The following is a 27,049-nucleotide window of genomic DNA, read 5'->3' on the forward strand; positions in this document are numbered from 1 at the left end:
GGTCATCCCCTGTACTGTGTCTGCAGTCCATTAGTTCAGAAATTTTTTTTTCCTGTTTTCTGCCTCTAAAACCTAGGTGCGTCTTATGGTCAGGTGCGTCTTATACGGCGAAAAATACGGTATGTATTGTTGAAAAGGTAATTTGGGAGCACAAAGAGAAGGGCTTTAAGAGGATTAGGTAGAAAATATATAGATATTGCTGGCCTACTTGTGATAGCAATACAGTAAAAAATTAAAAAGCGTAAAATAAAATAAAAGAAAGAACTGTATAAAATATATTAAAATTTATTTCATTTGGTGGTATTTCATCACCACTGCTTTTTTTAATTTTTTTGCTATATAAATGAAAAAATACAGACATTTTTGAAAAAAAGTAATACTTTCTGTTATACTTTCTGTTATACTGTAAAGCGTATGCATTGCAATCAAATTTCTTCTTAAATCATAAATTTAGGTCAAAATGTGTTCTTTGCAAAAAAAAAAAATCCCAAAAGGTGTATATTATTTAGTCTATGTGAAAGTTATTGCATCGGCAAACTATGGTATAGTAGATAGATAGATAGATAGATAGATAGATAGATGAAAATTGATCAAATCTGAAGTACTGATGCCCTAGCTCATTTCTTGAGGCCCTTAAAAAGCTATGACAGTAAAAATACCCCCCAAAATGACCCCTTTTGGCAAAGAAGACAGTCTGAGATATTTAAAGGATAAGTTCACCTTTCATAACATGTTACATGTTACACCCATATTCAGGGTGTAACATGTTATGATCAGACTGGCCCCTGTTAACTCCTGCTCCCCGCTTTGACAGCTAGCGGGGGATCTTCTCTCCCCTCGCTAGCTGTCAATTTTTTTAAAAAACTGGCCCACACTGCCACGTCACCAGGGGCGGACTGACCATTTGGAAACTCGGGCACTGCCCGAGGGCCCGGGGTCAGTAGGGGGCCCCATGAGATGCCCCTGGTACCTTTTTCATAGGCTTTTTTGACTTTGGACAAGGACACAGGGGCCCCATGATCCCCTATTGCACGGGGGCCCCATGAGTTGTCAATCCGCCCCTGCACGTCACTCATTCACAGTCATCTGTGAATGAGAGACTATATGTCCTGACAAGCCTTAGCAGCTGACAAATTGTAGACCTCAATGAACTACCACGGCACTGTGAAGCACCATGGTAGTTCATTCATTCTTCCTGTCAGTATATCTGCTGGCTTGTACATCCCATCCCAGGAGACCTGCATGGCACTAGTGATCTGATGATTGCTGGTGCAATGGTTTACAGGCTCCTGCAAACAAAAATAATAAATGCACATTTTTCTACCTGCAAAAAAATGTGCATTTATAATTTTTTTCTAAAAGGTGAACTTATCTTTTAAGAGGCATTGTAAGTTTTTTGAACTTGTCCTTTTTTTGTCACAATTTTTTAAAAAAATTAAGAAATTAATACAATTTGCTTTTTCACATTTTTTTTTACATACTGTCAGAAGTGCAGTATACAATGACAGATTATACCAAGCTAAGCTATAAGGGCAATGTTTGAGAATACAACATCAACAAACTGACAATAGTCAAGGTGGTCAATAATTTGTAAAGACGTTTTAAAGTGTTGCCTATGGAGAATTTTGGGAACTTGCAATTCCACGGGCATACACAATTGTAAGGCTTGACATGACATTTTTGTTTCTATTTACACAATGCAAACTCATTTCTTATATTTTGACAAAACATTGGGTATAATATTGTGTTTGTCTGCACTACAATCCATTTTAGTGTATTTTTTCCTTGACAAATAACTGCAAATCTTGTGCAACATAAAAAAAAATTGCCACTGCATTTTATTTTCCTTATTCTTCTGGGTGTCTGCTTTTAGAAAATATATATTTTCTGGGGTTTTACAGTAACTTCTAGTAAAAAATGCAGATTTTACCAAAAAATTAAAAAAATTGCCCAGGTATACAGTTGGGTAAAGGTGTGTCCACTGGAACGTTATAAATCACTCCAGTACTGCCTCCAACACACCTCTCAGATATGATTATGTGGGTTTTACTCAGGGGTGGACTGACCATTTGGAAACTGGGGCACTGCCCGAGGGCTCGGGGTCAGTAGGGGGCCCCATGAGATGCCCCTGGTACCTTTTTCATAGGCTTTTTTGAGTTTGGGCAAGGACACAGGGGCCCCATGATCCCCTATTGCCCGGGGGCCCCATGAGTTGTCAGTCCGCCCCTGGTTTTAACTTAGCAACAACCTCTAGAGCAGTGGTTCTCAACCTTTCTAATGCCGCGACCCCTTAATACAGTTCCTCATGTTGTGGTGACCCCCAACCATAAAATTATTTTCGTTGCTACTTCATAACTGTAATTTTGCAGTGGGAGGACTAGCGCCCCATCACTGATGTCAGTGGGATGAATAGTGTCCCATCGTTGGTATCAGTGGGAGGAATAGTGTCCCATCATTGGTGTCAGTGGGAGGAATAGTGCCCCATCATTGGTGTCAGTGGGAGGAATAGTGTCCCATCATTGGTATCAGTGGGAGGAATAGTGTCCCATCATTGGTGTCAGTGGGAGGAATAGTGTCCCATCATTGGTGTCAGTGGGAGGAATAGTGCCCCATCATTGGTGTCAGTGGGAGGAATAGTGTTCCATCATTGGCGTCAGTGGGAGGAATAGTGCCCAATCATTGGCGTCAGTGGGAGGAATAGTGCCCAATCATTGGCGTCAGTGGGAGGAATAGTGCCCAATCATTGGCGTCAGTGGGAGGAATAGTGTCCCATCATTGGTGTCAGTGGGAGGAATAGTGCCCCATCATTGGCGTCAGTGGGAGGAATAGTGTCCCATCATTGGTATCAGTGGGAGGAATAGTGTCCCATCATTGGTGTCAGTGGGAGGAATAGTGTCCCATCATTGGTGTCAGTGGGAGGAATAGTGCCCCATCATTGGTATCAGTGGGAGAAATGGTGCCCCATCATTGGTATTAGTGGGAGGAATAGTGCCCCATCATTGGTGTCAGTGGGAGGAATAGTGCCCCATCATTGGTGTCAGTGGGAGGAATAGTGCCCCATCATTGGTGTCAGTGGGAGGAATAGTGCCCCATCATTGGTGTCAGTGGGAGGAATAGTGCCCCATCATTGGTGTCAGTGGGAGGAATAGTGCCCCATCATTGGTGTCAGTGGGAGGAATAGTGCCCCATCATTGGTGTCAGTGGGAGGAATAGTGCCCCATCATTGGTGTCAGTGGGAGGAATAGTGCCCCATCATTGGTATCAGTGGGAGGAATAGTGCCCCATCATTGGTGTCAGTGGGAGGAATAGTGCCCCATCATTGGTGTCAGTGGGAGGAATAGTGCTCCATCATTGGTGTCAGTGGGAGGAATAGTGCTCCATCATTGGTGTCAGTGGGAGGAATAGTGCCCCATCATTAGTGTCAGTGGGAGGAATAGTGCCCCATCATTGGTGTCAGTGGGAGGAATAGTGCCCCATCATTGGTGTCAGTGGGAGGAATAGTGCCCCATCATTGGTATCAGTGGGAGGAATAGTGCCCCATCATTGGTGTCAGTGGGAAGAATAGTGCCCCATCATTGGCGTCAGTGGGAGGAATAGTGCCCCATCATTGGTGTCAGTGGGAGGAATAGTGCCCCATTGTGGGTGTCAGTGGGAGGAATAGTGCCCCATCGTTGGTGTCAGTGGGGGGAGGAATAGTGCCCCATCGTTGGTGTCAGTGGGGGGAGGAATAGTGCCCCATCGTTGGTGTCAGTGGGGGGAGGAATAGTGCCCCATCGTTGGTCCTCCCACTGACACCAATGATGGAGCACTATTCCTCCCACTGACACCAATGATGGAGCACTATTCCTCCCACTGACACCAATGATGGGGCACTATTCCTCCCACTGACACCAATGATGGGGCACTATTCCTCCCACTGATACCAATGATGGGGCACTATTCCTCCCACTGACACCAATGATGGGGCACTATCCCTCCCACTGACACCAATGATACTTACCTTGCTGACTCCTGCTCCAGCCTGGGCTCGCCCTCTCCCTCTCCCATCTACAGCCTGCATACCTGGCTGCAGCAGCAAAATTTGCACTTACCTGTCAGCTGTCTTCCTTCTCTGGCCTCTCTCTTCACTCGTTCCTGCAGCTCCCTCGATCTTCTTCGATCTCCGCGCGATGCCGCTCGGCTCCTCCTCTCCAAGCTCCACCTTCTCGCCGGTGATTGGCCGCCTGTGTGCCTCTCCTGAGCTACAGTTCCAGTGGCCAATCAGCGGCGAGGAGGCGGTGACAGGGGCAGCATATCATCCCGCCCACACATCGCCGGAGACAGGAGCGGCGTCTCGGTTCCTAAGACCATCGGAAATATGTGTTTTCCGATGGTCTTAGGCGACCCCTGGGAAATGGTCGTTCGACCCCCAAAGGGGTCGCGACCCCCAGGTTGAGAACCGCTGCTCTAGAGGGTCAGGAAAAAAACGTTGCATTAGCTCTGGGCAGGGGCGGACTGACTATTGAGGCACTTGGGCACTGTAGGGGGCCCCATGAGAGCATAGTTCCCAATTTCAACTATGCTTGCAGATAATAGATATGATGTGAATCGGGGCACACATGCCAGGGACAGAGATCCCTTCCCCTACCTCCTCCCCCAGCATCTGATCAAGCGGGGACTCACACACTCCTGAACGCACAGAATGACAGATTGTGTTTTTCACATTGGGGCACACATGCTGGGGGCAGACATCTCTACCCCTACTCCCGCCCCAGCAGCTGATCAGGTGGCACTCGAGGACTCACTCACTTCTAAAGAACATCCACAATGCGTAGCCTGCTGAGGCTCGCATTTTGATTGGGCAGGACTCAGGGAGGGAATGTGGCTGGCCTCAAAGATGATCATGCCTGGCCTGTATTCTCTGGTGCAGGTGTGAGGCTCAGGCTGTATGGAAGAAGTCTGTGAGAAACCCGGTGGTTTCCAGGTTGGAAATGTGCTCAACGCTTTACAATATAACGGGAGACAATACAGCACGTGCCATACCCGCGCCGCCATTTGCAGCCTCGGCTGTCAATCCTGGCTGCTGATTTCCCACTGGAACCTGGCGGTCATCGAGGATCTCCAATGGAGGAGAGAACTGTATGTAAACAATACAGATCTCTCCCCTGCCAGCTCCTACACATTGCTTTGTATGCCTCTGCGTAGCAGAGGCATACAAAGCAGTGTGCTTACACTGAAACACACACACAGCCCCCATGGTAAAACAGCACACAGTTAACCATATGATCGCCCACATGTTAAGCCCTTCCTGCCCAGTGCCATTAGTACAGTGTCAGTGCTCTTTATTAGCAATGATCATTGTATTGGTGTCACTGGGGATGTCAGTGACGCCACGTCAGTTCCCCCCAATGTCATAATGCCCCCCACAGTCCCGCAGGCCCGCTAAAAGTCACTGATGGCTGCCATTACTAGTTTAAAAAAAAATTCCAGTATATATACCGCCATTTGTAAATGCTATAACTTTCATGTAAACCAATTAATTTACATGTATTGGGATTTTTTTCTTAGGAAAGACATGTAGCAGAATACATTTTGGCCTAAATTTATGAGGAAATTTGATTTTTTAAATGTTTTTACTGGACATGTTTAATAGCAAAAAGTCAAAAATATTGTTTTTTTTTTAATTTTGTTAAATTTTTTAGAAAATTAAAAATGCCCCCAACAGAAAGCTCTATTTGTGGGGAAAAAAAGGACATAAATTTAATTTGGGTGCAGAGCTGCATGACCGCGCAATTGTCAGTTAAAGTAACACAGTGCCGTATCATAAAAAATGGCCTGGTCAGGAAGGGGGGTAAATCCTCTGGAGGGCAAGTGGTTAAATAGTGCAGTGTTGTTAAGGTTTCATGTCTAGTATTCTTGATTCTGCCTGCATTCAAATAACAGTAACAGATGATAAAATTCAATTTTTTACTACACAGCACACACAAAGTCATTGAGAGTGAAATATAACATGCACAGTAATATTAGGATGTCACAGTCTCCAGTGTGTACTGGTATATTATCCATCAGAGTGATATATTAGTCATCAAAGTTGATTTGCTGGAATAATTCTAGTACCTTGAAGTTGAACAGGAACACTTGTAAAATAGCAATCTGTGACAAGAAAGTAAGTTACTGTGCAGTGCATACATGCAATCAAACAACTGCAGCAAAGGCTTAAATCTTAGGTTTTGCCAAAAGAAAAAAGAAAAAAAAATCAGCACAAGGGACACGGTGTGTGCCTGGAGCTCTAGCTCCTTCTTTCCTTCAAATCTTCATCATCTGAACTACCTTTCACTCCCAACAACCTAGTCTTCTAATGTGGCACAGGTAAAAAAAAAACTGAGAGAGCTTTGACAGGAACTCAGCAAGAGTGCCCAATTATGCCCTTTCCAAATTAATGAATGGAGGGGGTGGACCTTTTAATCATCCAACCATCCTCCATTCATAGACTGTGTTTCATTCATAGAAACCGTAGTACAACGTCTATGTATGGAGAAGCTGGGGGGAAAAGGTGAATATAGGTTGTGTGGGTTAAATTATTAGTAGTTGTATCAAATGGTGGGCGAAGTCTTAAAGGGTATGACTTATTGTACCAAATTTGCTTACAAATTTTGCAAAAAAGTATCAAAAAGAATAAACTGTAAAGGATGAATTACTCTGCTAGCTGTAAATACTGACTGTTGCTCTGTGAATAGGACTTGGATTCACTTAGATAAATAGGTATATACAATTCCTACACTAAATCCTCATCATTCATCTTTCATTAACACGTGAACTCAACAAATGTTTTTGTCAATACAATTGCAAAGGTATAATGTGAGGTGTAATCGAGCTATATCATCCTGAATCCTCCCAACAACCAAGTGTGTCAAATATTACCTGCACCAATTAATTAATTAAAAATATGAATAAATATATATATATACATATGAATATGTGAATGTGTAGTCAAACCTCAAACCTAAATAGTGCATCAAAAATAAATACATAAATAAATAAATACATCAACAAGCATACACAACAATGTCTAAAAATGATGTATGTGCAATAAGTTCCTCTAAGTGTCATGAATTAGTTCATAAAGTTCATATGCTGAATAAAAATGAAAATTTCATATCAGGTGCAAAAACGTGGAGTTCATGTAAAACATTGTGTATACATTTCCCAAGTGCTGTAGTGCAAAAATGTTCCAAAGTGCTGTTCATATCACCAGGTGACCTGTCCCGGAGCACACAGCGTACTCACCAAATGGGGAACAACAAACATAAAAAACAATCTGCATGATGAAAGTATCACAATGTTTCAATGTAAGCCAACAACTCTCTCAGCAAGTGGAAAGTCCTCTCCAGCACATAGGGGGTTAATCCTACTCATCCAGTCACATTGCATTATCCCATGCATACAAATAGAGGGAAAGAGAGGCACCCATAGTGTAGAAAGTCTCAACCAGCGGCGGACTGACCATTTCAGCACTCGGGCACTGCCTGAGGTCCCGGGGTCAGTAGGGGGCCCCATGAGATTCCCCTGGTACCTTTCATTGTCTTTTTCATAGGCTTTTTTGGGTGTGGGCAAGGACACAGGGGTCCCATGATCCCCTATTTCCCAGGGGCCCCATGAGTTGTCAGTCCGCCCCTGGTTTCAACATTTATTAAGCATCACAAAAATATTGTTCTTGTGAACAGTCAGTGTCAGCCCGACACTTAGGATTACACGTTTACATTCAATAGCCCTGTCGGCTCCCACTGGCTCACCAAGCCACGAGCAAGACAGGCTGTGTGAAATGTGGTCACAATCCAAGCCACACTTTACGTGTTTCAGCATCAAGCCGTCATCAGAGGTGATGAAATACAATTGCATAATCTAAGAGGTAAAACATATCACCAAAACATAAAAGACTTTTCTCTCAGGCAAACACCTATACATAACAGAAATAACTAAGTAAAGGGATTTTCATGTAAATGTTCTTCGATTTTTTCACTAAACAATGAGTACAGTCTCTGGAAGCACTAAATAAACAACTAACACAGCAAAATAGAAAATGCATTTGGGTGGTATAAGCTACAATAATGTATTTAGTATACAATGCACTGCACATTGAACAAAACAAATAAATGTACGTACTGTTTTCTGAGTAACACAAACATAAGGTGTTAAGAAAAAAACTAAATAATATGTTCAGCAAGATTACTTGGCTGCGTTTAACAATATTACTCAATCTAGCCCATGTATCACTTACTATAGCTGAAAGTCTTTTTGGTATTTTTTTCTATTTTGAACTCTTTTTTTCTAATGTTTTCAGTTATGCCTTGAATGATTTTTAAAAGAATCCTCCATTCTTTATGCTTTGTGACTGACCTGTCATATGTTCAAGCGCATAGCAGTTTTTGTCTCCTTACTATTGATGTCTGATGTCTATATAACCACAAGTGCACAGTACATCTTTGGCAATAAAAAAAAAAATAGGGTAGGAGGTTAACAAATTATGTTGTCCCATGACTAATATAATCTATCTGGAGTGCTAGTAGCAGTATTGTAGTTCTACAAGCATTTTCAAACAATGTACCCTGTCTGATTTTTTGCTCATAAATGTTCTAAACAGTAAATTAAAATGTTGATCTTGCCATGTGACTAGGTTATGATGAGGCCATGGAGATCTATGGCTTGTAGCCAAGATGTTTGCTTGCTTAACCACTTGCCCTCCTGAGGATTTACCCCCCTTAATGACCAGGCCTCTTTTTGCTACTCGGCGCTGCACTAATTCAACTGATAATTGAGCGGTCATGCAATGCTGTACCCAAACTGAATTTACGTCCTTTTTTTCACACAATTAGAGCTTTCTTTTGGTGGTATTTTATCACCTGTGCGATTTTTATTTTTCGTGCTATAAGCAAAAAAAGATCGAACATTTTGAAGAAAAACAATATTTTTTACTTTCGGCTATAAAAAATATATAGTAAACTCAAAGCTAATTATAAATTTAGGCCAAAATGTATTCCGCTACATGTTTTTGGTAAAAAAAAATCCCAAAAAGTGTATATTGATTGCTTTGTGTGAAAGTTATAGCGTCTACAAACTATGGTATAGATATTGCAATTTACGCCATTTTTTTGCTATACAGCACTGCACTAGTTTAACTGACAATTGCGCGGTCATGCAATATGGTACATAATTGAAATTTACATCCTTTTTTTCACACAAATAGAGCTTTCTTTTGGTGGTATTTGATCACCTGTGCACTTTTTATTTTTGACGCTATAAACAAAAAAAGTTTTGAGAAAAAAAATGTGGAATTACACCCCAAAATAAATTTTGCTACTTCTACCGAGTATGGGGATATCACATGTGTGAGACTTTTTGGGAGCCTAGCCACATACAGGAGCCTGAAATCCAATGACCACTTTGAAAGCCTGAAGGTACGTAACTTCCTCATTTCACTTCCTCACTACCTATCACAGTTTTGGAGGCCCTGAAAAGCCAGAATAGCACCCCCCTCCCAAATTACCCCTTTTTGGAAAGTAGACACCCCAAGGAATTTAAAAAGAGGCATGATGAGTATTTTGCAGATCTCATTTTTTCTCACAAGGTTTTGAAATATAAAAAAAAAGAAAAATATGTTTTTGTTTTTCTTCTGCAATTTTCAAAAACTTGTGGCAACAAATGAGATCTGCAAAATACTCACCATGCTCCTGATCAAATTCCTTGGGGTGTCTACTTTCCAAAAAGTGGTCATTTGGGGGGGGGGGGGTGCTATCCTGGCATTTCAGGGCCTCAGAAACTGTGATAGGTAGTCAGGAAGTGTAATGAGGAAATAAAGCCCCCTTTAAAAGCCTGAAGGTGCTTATTGGATTTTGGGGTCCTGTACTTGGCTAGACTGCCAAACCGTCTCTCGCATGTGGTACCCCCATACTCAGGAGAAGTAGCAGAATGTATTTTGGGGAGTAATTCCACATATACCCATGGCATGTGTGAACAATAAATCATTTAAGTGACAATTTTGTGTAAAAAAAAGAAAATCATTTTTGTTTGTCATTTTCCAAAAATTTGGGGTAAAAAAAATAAATTCTTCTATTGATTCAACATGCCTCTCAGCAAATAGTTTGGGGTGTCTACTTCCCAAAAAGGGGTCGTTTTGGTGGGTGGGGGCATTTTATGACCAGCATTGGAAGTGTATGCCACACATCACTCACTCTTCTAACCACTTGAAGACCAAGCCTTTTCTGACACTTTTTGTTCACATGAAAAAAATCTGTATTTTTTGCTAGGAAATTAATTTAAACCCCAAACATTATATATTTTTAAAGCAAACACCCTAGTGAATAAAATGGTGGGTACTGCAATTTTTTATGTCATATAGTATTCACGCAGTGATTTTTCAAACGCAATTGTTTTTTAAAAATACACTTTTTTACTTTTAATGTACAAAAACACTAAATTTTGGCCAATTATTTGGTAATATATAAAAGATGATGGTATGCTGATTAAATAGATACCAAGCATGACATGCTTTAAAACTGCGCATGCCCCGTGCAATGGCGGCAAACTGCATACGTTTTTTTTTTTTTTTTTTTTTATATTAACAATTTTTATTGGTTTTCAAAGAAATCATATGTTACAGAAAACAAGGAGAGAAAAACAAAAAAGACAAGCAAAACAGAGAAGTACATCGATGGCAAGGATTACATTTAGTCAAGACCAATAGAGTCATATATTAACAGTGCGTTAATAATCAGGGTCTTACATTTCAGGCCAGCATAGAGGAAGAGAAATTATCCCACGGGAGCCAGATCATCTCAAATACAGCAAACAAACCACTATGTGAAGCAGTCAAACACTCCATCTGTCTTACATCGGCAATAAGTTTATACAAAGTTGGCAATGAAGGTGGGTTAGAGGATAACCAACACATAGAAATACTTCTCCTGGCCGCTGTTAGCACATGTGCAGCAAGTCTTCTGGCTAGTTTAGGTAGACCCGGGAATGGCAAGCCCAGCAAAAAATGCAATGGGTCAAATGGGAGAGAAACATGCAACAACGATTGCAACAAGGAGCGAACCTCTTCCCAAAAAGGAGCAATGGAGCTGCAGGTCCAAAAAATATGATAAAGAGAGCCAGAAGCTCTACTACAGCGCCAGCAAGCAGGAGAAGCACTCGGATTATAAACATGAAGAACTTCTGGTGTTTTGTACCACAACATCATAATCTTGTATATATTTTCCTTAAAAACCACACAAATAGAGGATTTAGATGCATTGTCCCATATTTTCTTCCATGACAATAAGTCAATATCACGTTGTATAAATTGAGACCATCTACGCATATAGAGGTGAGCGTCATTGGACAAAGGGGGGGCCTCCATAAGAACTTTATAGGTGCTAGAGACAATACCCCTTTGGTGGGGACCTTCCATACATAGACGTTCAAAGGGGGTAGGTTTCCCTAAGCTCAATGAGGGAGATAGAGTAGAGAAAAAGTGGCGTATTTGAAGGTATATATACAGATGGCGAGAGGGTAGAGAGGCTTTCCTCTGGAGATCCGAGAATGAATGCAACTTACGAGTCACCGGGTGTACCAAGTGACGTAGTTGGAAAAGGTTAGATCCTACCCAGAGAGACATCCGGGACTTGGCCATATTGTCTGGAAGATTAGGGTTATAAAGGATATTTGTCAGTGGGGAGCAATCAGAGGCCAATGTGAATTTAGCCTTACATTTCTGCCAAACATTCAATGAGAAAAGCATGGGACCTAGGAATAAGTGTCGAAAAGAAAGGACTTCCACTGCTGAGGTCGACCAGAGAAGGGAACACGGATGAACAGGGGACAATTGCAAAGACTCAATCTCAGTCCATGTATTGGGAGGGTAGTGGGTGGACCATGACATGAGAAAGCGAAGGTGGGTTGCAAAGTAGTATGTTATTATATCCGGCGCTCCCAAGCCTCCCCTAGAACGTGGGGAAAGCAGAACTGAACGAGCAATCCTGTGCCGCCTGTTGTGCCAAATAAAGTGTAAGAAAGATTTCTGAAGGGAGTGGAGCTTGGACATAGGAACGGGTACGGGCAGAGTTGCAAACAGATATAAAAGTTTGGGTAGCACGGTCATTTTTAGGACATTAATACGACCGAGGAAGGAAATGGGCAAGGCATCCCAGTGTTTCAGAGAGCGAGAAATTGCTACAAACAGTGGGGGAAAATTGGCCTCATATATGGATTGGTAAGAGGAGGTGAGGTTGGTACCTAAATACTTTAAAGAGTGGGTGCACCATCGGTAGGAAAAGGCTGCCTGAAGGGAGGAAAGAACGTCAGGAGAAACATGTATTGGAAGTGCCTCAGTTTTGGACGTGTTGACCTTATAGCCTGATAAAGCCCCAAATTGTTTCAAAGTTTTGTGCAAAATCGGTAAAGAGGTGTGGGGACTCGTAAGTGTAAGGAGAATGTCATCTGCAAATAACGATAATTTGTACTCACGAGAATGGGATTGTATTCCCCGGATATCCGGATCCGACCTGATGGCGATAGCCAATGGCTCCAGGCAGAGAATGAACAGCAGGGGAGAGAGTGGACAGCCCTGACGAGTGCCATTTGACATCTGAAAGGGTGGTGAGAGAAAGGAGGCTAATCTGACCTGTGAAAAAGGGGATGAATAAAGGGCCTTCAAAGCTGCTACAAATGAACCCCTAAAACCAAATCTCTCCAAAACCATGAACATATAGGGCCAGCTTAAACGGTCAAAAGCTTTTTGAGCATCCAGACTCAATAACACAGCAGGGGTAGAGGAACGATTGACCAAATCAACCAGATCAATAGATCTCCTGGTGTTATCTGCAGCCTGTCTGGCAGGTACAAAGCCCACCTGATCCCTGTGTATGAGCTTGGAGATAATACCGGAGAGTCGATTGGCCAAGATTTTAGTAAAAATCTTATAATCGGAATTAAGTAGGGCAATAGGGCGATAGTTATCTACGATAGAGTGATCCTTATCAGGCTTAGGGATAACCGAGATATATGCACGGGAGAAGTCAGTCTGGGGTATGATTCCCTTAAAAAGATCTCGGTAAAGGGAGAGAAGATGCGGGGCCAAAATACCAATAAAAGATTTATAGTAGGAGTAAGGCAATCCGTCCGGTCCCGGGGCTTTACGAGAAGGGAGGTGTTTGATTGTGTCCAATAATTCCTCTAGTGTAATGTCTGCATTAAGGGCGTCCATGTCTGAGGATGTTACTCTCGGAAGTGACAAGGGGTCAAAAAAATTGTCAAATGATGACTGTGTGAGAGACGGGTGAAGGTCCGGGGTCAGACAATTATATAATTTCCCATAAAATGAGCCAAAAAGTGTTGCCATGGCCCGAGGGTCATAAGTAGGGCTTCCATCTGGCTGTATTAGAAGATCGGGCATCGTAGAAGGGGACTGAGTTTTGAGACGGTTGACTAACATACGGTGTGGCTTGTTAGAAAATTCGTAAAATTTCTGTTTAACCCAAAGGAGAGACTGTGCAGTCTTACTGGAGTCAAAAGCTTTAATTTGGGCACGTAGAGATGCCACCCTCTGAAGCCCCGAAATAGATGGCCTATTCAGTAACCGACGTTCCGCCACCAAGAGCTGTTGTATGAGAGAGGCCCTAGCACTCGCCGAGGACTTTTTTAAACGAGAACCCATGGAAATACAAAGTCCACGAAAAACCACCTTGTGGGCCTCCCACAGAGATGAAGAAGAAGCTACGGAACCGACATTAAGAATGAAATATGAATCGAGTCCCCGTGACAATTCATCCCTAAGATGATCTGTGGAAAGAAATGTCTCATTAAGGCGCCAGTGACACGGTTTGGACACAGCAGGGGGAAAAAAAAGATTTAAGGTCAAAGAGGCATGGTCAGACCAAGTGATGGGATTGATTTCAGAGGAAACTAGAAGTGGGAGCAAAGAGGCAGAGATGAAAAAATGATCTAGGCGCGAATAGCTACGGTGAGGGTTGGAGTAAAATGTAAATTGTTTATGAAGAGGGTGTTTAATCCACCAAGCGTCAAAGAGACGATGCTCCCTAATCAATTTACGAAACGATTTTGAAGAGGAGCATTGCCGCTTCGAGGGGGTGGATTCAAAAAGCACCTTCCTATCTTTATGAGGGGAAACAATCAGATTGAAATCACCCCCTACAATCACCTGTGAGGTAGTAATGGAATCCAGATTAGCGAGCGTTTGGGACAGGAATTGCAGTTGACCTGTATTGGGAGCATATAAATTCAACAGAACAAGGGGAGTCTCGCCAAGCATACACTCTAAAATAATATAACGACCCTGACGGTCAACTTTGGAGGAAACAACCTGAAGGGAGCAGTGTGACCCAATAAGGATTGCCACCCCGGCCTTCCCAGAGGGATCAAAGGCCGAGTACGCTTCGGAAAAAAATCTCGAGGCAAAACGGAAAGAGCCAGTCGATTTGAAATGGGTCTCTTGGACAAAAATAATGTCTGCTCCTGAGGATCGGAATTCCTTCAAAGCCATCCACCGTTTTTGAATGGAGTTGAGGCCCTTGACGTTATATGACAGAAACCGCAAAGCCATTATAAAATAACGACAACGGTTTTACATGTAATAGCATGAAAAATGAATGGAATACCATCGATGTAATACAGTAAAAAACAAAAAACATCAAACAGTTGAACACAATACTTTGCAAGGCAATAGTGTAAAGAACAAAAAACAGAGAAATAAGTATCCGCAAGGATATAAACTCGGGAGCAACAATGTGACCCAAGTCGTCTAGGCCTATGGCTAGACAAAATCGGGAGCAGCACGACAACCAGAACATCGGAGAGGACGTCAAACCCGGCCAGCAAAGAAAAAGTAATCAAAAATGAAAAAAGCACCCAACACAATTTGGCCGGACAGATAAGGGAAACCCGTGGGAAAATTATGTAGAGAAGAAAAAAAAAAAAAAAAAAAAAAAAAGTGCAAGAGAGAACCAAAAACCCAGGAGGAAAAGGTTCATCACCAGATCCAGAAGGTAGCCCCAGAGATTCGTCAAGCAGGTGGATCAGTTGACCGAGGATGGCGCGGACGTTGTGGGGTACGTGAAGGTCTCTTCCGACCTCTGCGAACCGGGGTCCAAATCCCGCTGGGGGTGGCGGACGGACGAGACGGAGTTGGTGGCAGAGAGGACCCATCCTCTGACAGAGGCGGAAGTCCCAGGTGTTTTAGGAAGGAGTCCGCCTCATGAAGATCACGGAGCACAACTTGGGTATTGTCCCTATTTACGACCAACCGAAAGGGAAACCCCCAACGGTAAGGGACATGGTGTTGTTGAAGGTGCATGGTAATCGGCTTCAGGTCTCGTCGCTTAGCCAGCGTAATCGGGGACAGGTCGCAGAAGAGTTGGAGTCTGTCACCCTCAAAATCCAGCGATGATTTATGACGAACAGCAGAAAGTAGAGCTTCTTTGCTTTGAAAAAAATGAAAGCGAACAATAACGTCGCGTGGTCTGGTGCCTTCAGCAGGTTTTGGGCCCAAGGAGCGGTGAGCCCTATCCATACGCCAATCTGCTACTGGAACTAAGGGGGCAGTGGCAGTAAAGAAGGACAGAAGATGACGGTGCAGCTGTGCATCTGCAATAGACTCGGACATACCGCGAATACGGATATTTTGGCGCCGTTCCCTGTTTTCCAGGTCCTCTTGCTGGAGCTGCATTTGGGACATGGAGTGCTTCAAGTAAGCGTTATCTTCTTCCAGTACGTGGACGTATTGTACCAAATTATCAAACTCGTTTTCCAATCTGTCCGTGCGGTCTCCAATCTGGGCAATTTCCCCTCTGAGCTCCAAGGCCAGCTTTCCCACCTCCGTGGATATGGACGCAGTAATGTTGCGCAAAAAATTTTGTAACTTATCATCCAACGCCGACAATGTGAGGGAAGCTGATGAGGTGGCCTGCTGAGGTACCTGGATGGAGGGAGGATGCTTCCCTGATGCAGACTGCTCCGCAACCCCCCCAGTAGCATGCTGGGGCTCATAGTCCTCCAGCAGTGATTGTGTCAGGGCAGAGGCTGGAACATCCTTGGGTGCAGTACCCTCTGCGACCACCGGGGGGCCGCGATCCCTTCCTGGGCTCCCAGCCATACTAGAGGCCGGGGATTGCGGCCTGGAAAGGAACCGCCGGAGCGGCGACGGCCGCGGGTCACGTGACTGCGGGGAGGGGGGCCTCCAGCGCCCTATCTTCCCCATCGAGTCTCCTCAAGTGCCGGGCCGGGTGCGGGGTACGTAGGACTCACCCACAGCTGAAGAGGAGTGGAAGCGGCTGTCGGGTGAGTCTTTACTGGCCGGGGATGAGCGGAGCTCACTTAAAGTGCGGCCGCCATCGATCCTGGCCGCGCATGCGCCCCTGCATACGTTTTTAATATCCATAGTCAACTATTTAAAAGCCTTTACAAGCTACCATTTTAGATTTACAGAGGAGGTCTAGTGTTAGAATTACTGCCCTTGATCTGACGTTCGTAGCGATATCTCACATGCATGGTGCAACTTCTGTTTCCATACTGGCACAGGGTCAGTGCTCACAGATGCACATGTGCGCAGGGGGGTGAAGGTAATTTTTTTTTTAAGTTATTTTGATTTTTTTTTTATTATTTTTACACTGTCCCCATAATTGTTTTTATCACTTTTAATATCAGACTCTGGATATCTCCTATGTTCTTACATTATCTAATCAAACCAAAATCAGTGTGATCAGATGCTTTCCCAATTTACAAATGGCGCTGTTTATATCCTGTAACACCGAAGTGATGAAATGCTTGTAGCTTCCGATTTCTTAGGCTATAGAGATGATTGGCACCATTCTGGTCTCCAATCAGCTCTATGGTCAGCTAGCAGAAACACTGCTGCATTCTCAGGTTCCCCTGATGGCACGGGACTGCCCGAGAAGGCCGTGGAAGGCAGTGGGGGAGGGGGCATTATCTTCCACTGCTTGTAAAAGCAATCCTGCAGCTAATTAGCCACTAGGATTGCTTTTACATGAAAGCTGGCTGAAAAAAACAATACTAGGATAATGCCTGCAGCTGTAGGCATCATCCTGGTATAACCATTCAAAGTCCAGTGATGTACCAGTACCTCGGTTTGCAAATTTAATTCGTACTGTAGGACATTTCATATAGCGAAAAATTTGTAAACCGAAACACTATTTCCCATAGGAATGCATTGGAAACCAATTAATTTATTCAAAAGGTCAGAAAAACAGTAAACGCTACTAAAATACCGCATGAATTATTTTATTAACTCATGCGGTATTTTAGTAGTGACAACCAAGTGTTAATGTTTCAGCTGTCAGCAGGGTTACCCACTGACAGATGAATGTAAAGAATTGCTGATAATTAAAGAAAAAAATTTAATTGAAGGCAATTCACTCAGCTGTCAGGTGCCAGTTTTTAAATGTAATTACCGTTTTTGTTTTTTCCTTCACTATACAGTAGTTCAGAAATTCAGCAGTCACTTTCCCCCTCCAGCTGAAAGAGAGAAAGTTTCTTTTAGTTTATTTCCCCAAGTTAAAAGATACAATGTTTCCTTTCAGTTTCTTAAAAGATACTATGTTTCCTTTCAGTTTCTTAAAAGATACAATGTTTCCTTTCAGTTTCTTAAAAGATACAAAGCATCCTTTAGCTCTAGGAAACTGACAGCTAATGTTGTGAGCTATACTGAAGAAAAAAAAATGTGCTAAAAATCAGCACTGACATACACTTAGTATTGTGAAAAAAATTAGCAAAAAATTTGTAAACCGAGGCATTATTTTCAATGGATTTTCATTCGTAAACCAAAAATTACGTTAACAAAGGCATTTGTAAACCGAGGTACTATTGTATATGCTATGTTCTTTTTTCTTTGTATGCAGCCTGTGGACTGATTGAAAAAAAGAGAAGAAATCTCTGCCAGAAAAAGTGTGTGGTATTGTAAGGGATTTCCATCAAGACAAATCGCGATTAGAAATGCACATGCTCATAAAACTCCCAGAGAAGAGTTGTCGGTTGTGCGCATGCGCGCAGAAATGCACAATCGTGCACACGCATGTGCACACGCACGGTGAAGATTGGCGCCAGACGGCCTATTTAAGGAGTGTCTCTGCCCATGTTAGATGCTGACTGGTCTTCAGCTCCCCCGTGTCCTGCTTGTTCCTGTGTGATTCCTTTGTTGCTTACCTGGTTTGTTCCTCACCTGACTCTGATTGCTCTCCTGACTGATACTGGTTCCTGACCTCGGCTCTGCTCCTGACCTTGGCTTTCCTTCTGATTCTGTACCACGCTGCCCGACTGTTGATGAACCTGGCTATTCCTACGACACTGCTCCTGTCTCTTACCCTCACTACCTGCCTTGCTCTGGTGTACACCTGGCAATCTACAAGACCTGCTCTGCTTGTTACTACTGTACTTGAATCAGAAGATCATCAGTCTTCCAGGGTCATCATCTGCAAGAGCTGCAAACAACAACTACTGGCGCTCTTGTCCCCCTGGTCCTAGACTCCCTCTGTTCCAACTCCAGTGGGGTCAGGGCTAGTGACACAAGTGAAGCCAACCTCGTCATTTCAGTCTCCCATCATGTACGTGACAGGTATGCCCACCATTAGAATATATCGCCCTGCATCCACCCACTTCTAATGGTGGGCACACATTAGGTCACACTTTGTTACATGTGCCAGTTCCAAGATTGTAGAAATGTCTAAATAGTGGCATGCTTGAATAAAAATTGTCCACATATAAGTGGTACCCTATATGGAGAAGGATGACACCAAGTCCCAAACTATCTTGCCACTGTTCCCCATGTAGTCTGGGCATCTGGGGGGCTCCATGTGACTATCTTTTCCCTCGTAAATCCGAACAATACTTGTGCTCGCCAGCGCACCAGCTTGTACTACACTTATGGGACTCGCCACGTCACCAAGTCATACTGCAGTGCTGGTATTATCATGATACAGCATTTATATAGCGTCAACAGTTTTGCTCAGTGCTTTACAATACAGCATCAATACAGTTCAATACAAGAGGGTTAGGAGGGCCTGATCCTGGGAGCTTACAATCTAAGAGGTATGTGAAAGACCAGGATGTACTAGACCGTTGGTGCTCGCCAGTTCACCAAAAGGTAGCGTGGCACTAGTACTGGCACTCTGCTGCATATGAGAGTCATCAAAATTTACCGACAAGTGCTAACAGAGAACAGGCCTGATTCTGCCAACACTGCGGTTTTGTGTGCAATGTATGAAGTGACAGTGACCTACTGACACTGCACTTGCTGGGGAGAAGGGGGGGGTAAGCGTAGGAGCTAAATGCAGGTGCTGGCAGGTGCCGGGGCTTATCCCGCTAACGCTGCATTTTTGGGGACACTATACTAATGTGAACGCTGGTATAATGCTGATCTGATCAAAGATATTGATCCGTTCAGACACTTTACTAGCAATGGAGGTATATTGTGTATGAGTGTCTTCCTGGCAATCAAGGGGTTAAATATGATTACTGGTGTGCTGATGGACAATCTGACGCCATCTGGGAGCGGTGTGAAAACCACGGGAGCAGGAATCATGTATATATATGTGATTTTGAGCACCTGTGCCGCCATGTAGCAGTATTTCTGCTATAGGGCGGTCAGGAAGCGGTTACAGAAGCGGTTTGTTTTACGGTGCTGCGTTACTTTAACTGACAATTGCGCGGTCATGCAATGCTGCACCAAAATGAAATGTACATTTTTTTCCCCACTAATTGAGCTTTCTTTTGGTGATATTTGATCACCTGTGCGTCTTTTATTTCTCACGCTTTAAAAAAAACTAAAATTTTGAGAAAAAAATATATATTTTGGACTTTTTGCTATAAAACATGTCCAGTAAAAAAATTTCAAAAATCAAATTTTGTCATAAATTTCAGCCAAAATGTGATCTGCTCCATGTCTTTGCTAAAAAAATCCCAATACATGTAAATTAATTGGTTTACGTGATAGTTATAGTGTTTACAAATGTCGGTATTTACTGGAATTTGTATTTTTTTTGTATACTAATAAAGGCGGCGATCAGCGACTTATGGCGGAGATCAGCGACTTATGGTGGTGATTAGCGACTTATGGCGGGACTGCGGCGGACATTCTGACACTGGGGGGAACTGACTTGGGGTCACTGACATCCCCAGTGACACCAATACAGTGATCAGTGAAAAAAAAAACACTGACACTGTACTAAAGGCACTGGGGAGGAAGGGGTTAACTTTTTTAGGCAATCAAGGGGTTAACTGTGTGAGGGGAGTGTTTTACTAGTGGGCGGGGGTGTGAACTTCACTGTTGCAATCTGTCACGGAAAGCTAAGCTCCTCTCTCCGGAACAGTGAGCTGGAAACTGACAGGGAGCAGAGCTGCATTGAAAACAATGCAGCTGTGCCCTGTGTCACTGTTTGCCGGCAATCACCGAGACCTGGAGGGTAATGACAGGCTGGGACCCGATGACTGACACCCGCGGCCATGATCGGCAGTGCGGGTAGGGTGGTCGCACGCCTCGCGCGCCCCCTACCCGATATGCAAAATCACGTATATATATATATATATATATATATATATGTGATTTTGCGCATCGGTGATGCCCTGCCGCAGTATATGTTGTGTGGCTGGTCTGCAACCGGTTAATTTAATTTCCTTGCCAGGACTAAACAGTAATTATTTGCTGATCTTTATATTTGGGTTTTGGATGGTAGAGCTTGAGTTGGTTTTGCTAGCACTAACAATAGGACCAGTTGTAATTTTGCCATTACCTTTAGCATAGGCCTACTTTTTTGCATGCTTGATCCTCTAGTGGAAGGACTGACTTCATGGCTATGTCTAGCTGTGTTGGTAAAGTTAAATCTGGATCTGTGCCTTTGTGATGGCAGATTGTGTCCTGTGTCTCCTTGTTTCATGGGTTGTCAGGCTAAGGATAGAATTGCCTCAGCCTTGAGTGGCAGGACTATCAGCCTGTGATGCTCTGTGGCCTTGGCTATTACTGTGTCTGGAAAGATAATGTTCTTATATTGTCATCATAAGTTTATAACTCTCTTTGAATATTTAACACCATGTATTAGAGGACCCTATATAGAACACACACAAAAAAATAGAAACATGAAAACATATCTCTCAATCCTTTTAAAAATATTGTTATACTGTTTTTACAAATAGGATTTTTTTTAATGATATGGCACAAATAGGTGCATTAAGGACTCATAGCATCTGTGCTTGAGCTGCATTAATCTGCACAGATCAGGGGAGTCTTAACACTACGGCACATAGGAAGCAAGATGGTATAGTAAGCGTGGAGCATAAAAAATGCAGACATGCTGCAACCTACTGAAACACAACCTGTCAAACTGTTCAGTAAGGCCTAGACTTGAATGAAGTGTCCTTTTGTAACACTTCTGTAAATTAAAAAAAGGAAAACATGTAAATAGTATGATACATTGTAACAATGCATTGTACAGACCCTCACCATGTCAAATCATCCTGCATTGTTTTAGTGTGTGGACTGGTGAGAATAAGCCCTAAATGTTTCCATTCATAAACTGTTATATCCCAACAGTTTTAATGGTTTTAGAGAAACCTAACATAAAAAATAATCAAGCAAGGTTTGGTTCACTGGACAATCGCTGAACTCTATTGTTGGAAGATAAATTGTGTGATTTGTGTTTTTTTTTAATAACAGCTTGTAAGCTTTTACTAAACAAAAGGCATGGGTGAGCCCTACCATAAGGGATATGTACCAATGCAGACTTTTTTTTTAAAGATTACCTTTCAGCTTTGAGGATTTATTTTATTGTGGTTTAAAGGGCAACAATCCTTCCAATAGCATTCTTGGAGGTTGCCTTAAAGTTGCACCTGAAGTTGCGCACCAGTATGATGTACTCCTGCAAAAGTAACATAAAAAATAAAATAAAACTACCACCGCAAAGTTACAGTTCCCTGCCAATTTTGTTCTGTTTGGGGTCCACCCCAAAATCCATAGCATACCCTTATCCACTGGATCCCCCTTGAATTCCCTACCAGACATTTATCCAGCATGTTTGTGAAACACAAAAATGCTGATGATTCTACCTGCCAAACATGCACCAGTTCAGTTGCTTTCCTTATTTTATTTCCGATTTCTTCACCCACTTTTGTGATAGTTTATTAGTAACTCACCTCAAGGCTTGCAAGGATGAACTGGAGCCTACAATACAAAAAAAGAAACTTATTGAGGCTTAGCACCTATGTAAAATATTTTCCACAAACATGTTCACGCCTTTTGCAGCTAAGCTTCAGTCCCTTAGGTACTCTCACCGCCAGAAAAATGTCCACAAAAACAGTGAGTACCAGGGGCAGACTGACCATTTGGAAACTCGGCACTGCCCGAGGGCCCAGGGTCAGTAGGGGGCTCCATGAGATGCCCCTGGTACCTTTTTCATAGGCTTTTTTGAGTTTGGGCAAGGACACAGGGGCCCCATTATCCCCTATTGCCCAGGGGCCCCATGAGTTGTCAGTCCACCCCTGGTGAGTACTATACTATAATAGAATAGCCAGAAACATATTCAAAGAGACACAATCAGTATCATACTGTCCCCTCCAGAAATATATCAATAGATTTACAGTCTGTAATATACTGACACAACCAGAAATATATTCACAGGTATACAATCAATACTGTACTTACACTACCATAAATATGTCCACAGGCACAAAATCAGAACTGTATTAGACATGTGTGATTCGTTTCATTATAAATTGAGATTCAAACGAAATTTCTGTTATTTTGAGATTTGCATGTATCAGATTCTCTGACTTACAACAGTAATACATTTCAGCTAAATCAAAATAAATTATAATGAAAACAACAAATTAATTTGTTTTAATTTGTGTCACTCATTTGCAACTTCAGAGGGTTTTGTAACTTCAACAATATGTGTCACATTCTGTATAGTTATGATTGGCCAAAGCCAAAGTTGCAAAACAAGTCGCAAGCAAATGGCACACGAGCAGCTTCCTGCACTGCCATTAAACCCCAAGAGAAAAACTCCGGAATGGCTGCTAGCACCTGACTATATAACCAGATAGTGAGACCAATAGAACAAAAAAGTGCTGCGCTAATCTTATGTATAATAATAAAAAAAAAAAAAATTAGTTCACACACAAACAAACCAAAAGAATAAATGTGAAAAACATGAAAGCGAAAAAAGATGTGTCAACAAATATATTATCATAGATCCAAAAATATATAACAGGACTCCTAGGTGGGATGAAAAAAAGGGGGGGACACCCAACTAAGCAATAATGAAAAACTGAATAAGTAGGGGTGCTGCACTACTCATATATATATGGTAAAAAACAAAGAAGTGTGAAAGAAACACAGGTGAACGAATAAATATAAAATCACATGGAACCATAAATGTGAAAACGTAACAGCAAAAACATGATCATAAATGCAACCAAAGACAAAAACCCAAATGTGATGGGCAATAAAGTGGGTAAATCACGACAAATAGGAAGAGTGAAACAATGACATATAACCAACGAATAAAAAAGTGACAAAAAATGCCACAACGGTGAAAACTGACATAAAATGTAAAGTCCAAAATAATTCTGTGAATGATCCAATGATATGATTCCATGTACAGCTTGATGGGTGACAGATACAGTGATAAACTTAACAAGCGTATCCACCTCCGGCTAGCATGCCCGCTCTCCTCCACGCTGCGACCCCTAAGGGCCAAAACACATCCAACAAGCGCTCAGCTGAGTAGTCTAAATCCTATTTGGGGTTTTGGCAGTAATACAGGAACCGTTAGCAACAGTGGTGGTACCCCCCCCCCCTCCCAGTGATGGTAAATCAGATAGCCTCTGAAACGATGCCCATAAAGAGGTAAGATAAATGGACTTCCATAGTGGAGTAAGTTTAACAATTTATTACAGGTAACAAATGCCAAATATGCACTTTCAATGAATAAAAATGGTCTATAGACCCACAAGCTTTAAAATCAGCACAGAACACTCAAGGTGTATATGCATGGGTGTAGCAAGATGGGGGCTGCCGTACACGCCGGAACTGACGTCACCACGCCTCCGTCCTACATGTTATGTCACAGGTCACGTGACTTCCTCACAGAATCATATCATTGGACTTTGGGGGACATTTTTAAAATTTTTGTTTTTAATAAAAGACTTATCAAAGACTGTCTCCTGTCATTTTTCCATTACAATTTTTTTGTGAATGGGTACCGGTACCATGTACCCCAAACTCATTCACATAGGAGGGGGGCAGGATCTGGGGCCCTTGTTGAAGGGGACTTCCAGATTCTGCTAAGCTCCCCATCCACAGACCCCCACAACCACTGACCACAGTTGTGGGAAAGAGGCTCCCTGCCCCAAAGCACCCCCCATGTCAAAGGCTTGTGGCCTGGCCCCCTTTCCTGCTGGGCTGCATGATCAGATAAGAGTCTCATATAAAATTTGGGGGGGACCCCACACCGTTTTTAAAAAAAAAATTGGTGTGGGGGTTACCCTCAAAATCCATACCAGACTTGGTATGGATTAGGGGGCCCATGCGATTTAAAAAGATACATTTTAATTGCCAGGCAATGCCAACAATTCTTGTTACATTCAGCTGTCAGCGGGGAAGCCCGCTGACAGCTAAAACAAACAAAAAATGTTTTTAGTAGCTGTGTGGTATCTTACCACATACTCAGATGAATTGTTCCCTGTGTTCAAAGTTTGCGGTTGAACTTTTGTTATGTTTAATTGTTCGCCCGTGAACCAAACAGGGGGGTGTTTGGCCTACACTATTAGGGATTAGTATTTTTTCTATGCAAACCTTGAAGTCACTTCAAATGGACACTCTCCCTGCTGTAATATATTTTTAAAAAGTCTCTCTTGACAGTGCCTATTAGCCTTGAAATTGAACAGACTTTAGAATCAAGATTCACCCCCCACTCCAAAGACTGCAAATCCCTGTTAAGTTTGGGGTTTATAACTTTCAAAGATGATTCAATGAACCCCAGAAAATGAAACCAGGCAGATGTACTTATTCTTAAAAGTTTGTTTTTCAAATACTTGCCAGCAGTAAATAACTGTACAGTCCCAATCCTTCTTTTTCTGTCACCATAGCTACAATGTTGATCTGGTGCTAATTTTTAAAAGCCTGGCTACAAAGTAATTAAAGAGCAAAAGATAAATGTATGATAACAAAAGACAGAGAAGTAGCTTTGCTTTGTTACTATATTCACTGTGAAATTTTGTGTTGTGCGAAATATGTCAGTATTTCAATGACGCCAGTCTTACTTGTGCAGTAGCCTCTCCAAGGAAACAAACCTTTGTTCTGTGCAGCAAATGTTTTATTATAACCAATTCTTATGGAAATTTAAAGCATGACTACTACAACAACATGTAGAGTTGTTTGCCTCTTAAAAATAAACTTGATAAATGTCATGGAAACCTGTAGGGAAGATAGGGCAGGTTATTGTATTTTTTAAGATATCAAAATGTTTCTTTGTGTGTTTTATGTGAAAGAGAAGATATGAGCAAAAAAACAAAAAACAAAGAACGCATCACTGTCAACTTGCCTCATTTACCCTTCTGATCCCCTTTGCCTTTGTTAAGTGGCCAGTAAGGCTATTCTATTTATTCCTCAATATTTTATCATTACGGTTGCAATAATCCAAAATGCCCTGTTCTATGATGGTCATGGCCAGTAAATTTGAAAGCTCTCATTATAACAGAATAGACAGACTGCCATATTAGCTAATTTTTAGGCACATAAACGCAGTACACAAAGAGTAAAAACAATGTTGCTTTATTATAATATCACATCTAAAACATAGGAAGTTATGTAGAGATGGTGGACAATACACACTGTTTATATATGTAAGTGCCTGACAGGCGGCACCTATGTTGTATTTCTTGTTTTATTTTACGATTACTGTTTAAGTTTGTTCATTTTTAGAGGCGTTGCTAGCCCCTGAAGAAGCAACTCTAGTCGTGAAACATGTTGGGTGTTTTTCACGCACCTTGGACATTCCCCACCCTCTGAAAGAAGTAAATTGTGTCCACCGTCTCTACGTAACTTCTTTTGGAATTAGCCTGTAATTTTGGTTGGTGAGGAGATACATGCCGTGTTCCAATTGTGCAATCCAATTTTAAATGTAGGAAAGATATGTTTGAGATGTGATTTGATAATAAAGCAACATTGTTTTTACTCTTTATTTACTGAGTTTATGTGCCTAAAAAGTCCATTAGTTAATTTTTGCCTCAAATATCTTCAATTGGGACGTGGCACTATGACATTTCCCTGGGCGTGACCTCCTACCACCCAATGCTCACCCTACTTTCCTTTTTCTAACCAAGACTGCCGTATTAGATTTGGCTGCAGGTAAACCTCAAAATCAGATCCATATAAAAACATTTTGAAATCTCTGTGCCTCTTTAGTAAACATTGAAAACAAATTTCTCCGCAATGCCTGCAGCAGTAAGGGCTCATTCATAAGTGCAGCTGCCCTTGCCACCCCTCTGAAAAGTGATCCAATGTTGATTGTTTTCCAGAGGTATTTAACACGCAACATATCACCTCCTCACCACCTATTATAACCTGGTAAATTCCACACCACTGTGCAATGCATGTTATTGTGTGGCTCCATAAATTTGTGTTATGTTTGGCAGGATTACCACCTGCTGAATGCGATTCACTGTCTCCTTTTTGTGTGTACAGTCCTAAGAGGCTGCACCTTTTCTTTAGATGAGTAGTAGAGGGGCAGTTAAAGCATGTTCCAACTGTCTGCTTTTACTGTCCCCTTGCTGCCTGGCTGCTGGAACCATGTGTTTTAACCAGGGGCGGACTGACCATTTGGAAACTCAGGCACTGCCCGAGGGCCCGGGGTCAGTAGAGGGCACCATGAGATTCCCCTGGTACCTTTTTCATAGGCTTTTTTGAGTTTTGGCAAGGACACAGGAGCCCCATGATCCCCTGTTGCCCGGGGGCCCCATGAGTTTTCAGTCCGCCCCTGGTTTTAACAGAAACACACACTGTCCACAGCAT

Source organism: Staurois parvus, unplaced genomic scaffold, assembly GCF_062004578.1.
Source record: "Staurois parvus isolate SC_StPar_1 unplaced genomic scaffold, SC_StPar_1.0 ptg000429l, whole genome shotgun sequence".
Lineage (NCBI taxonomy): Eukaryota > Metazoa > Chordata > Amphibia > Anura > Ranidae > Staurois > Staurois parvus.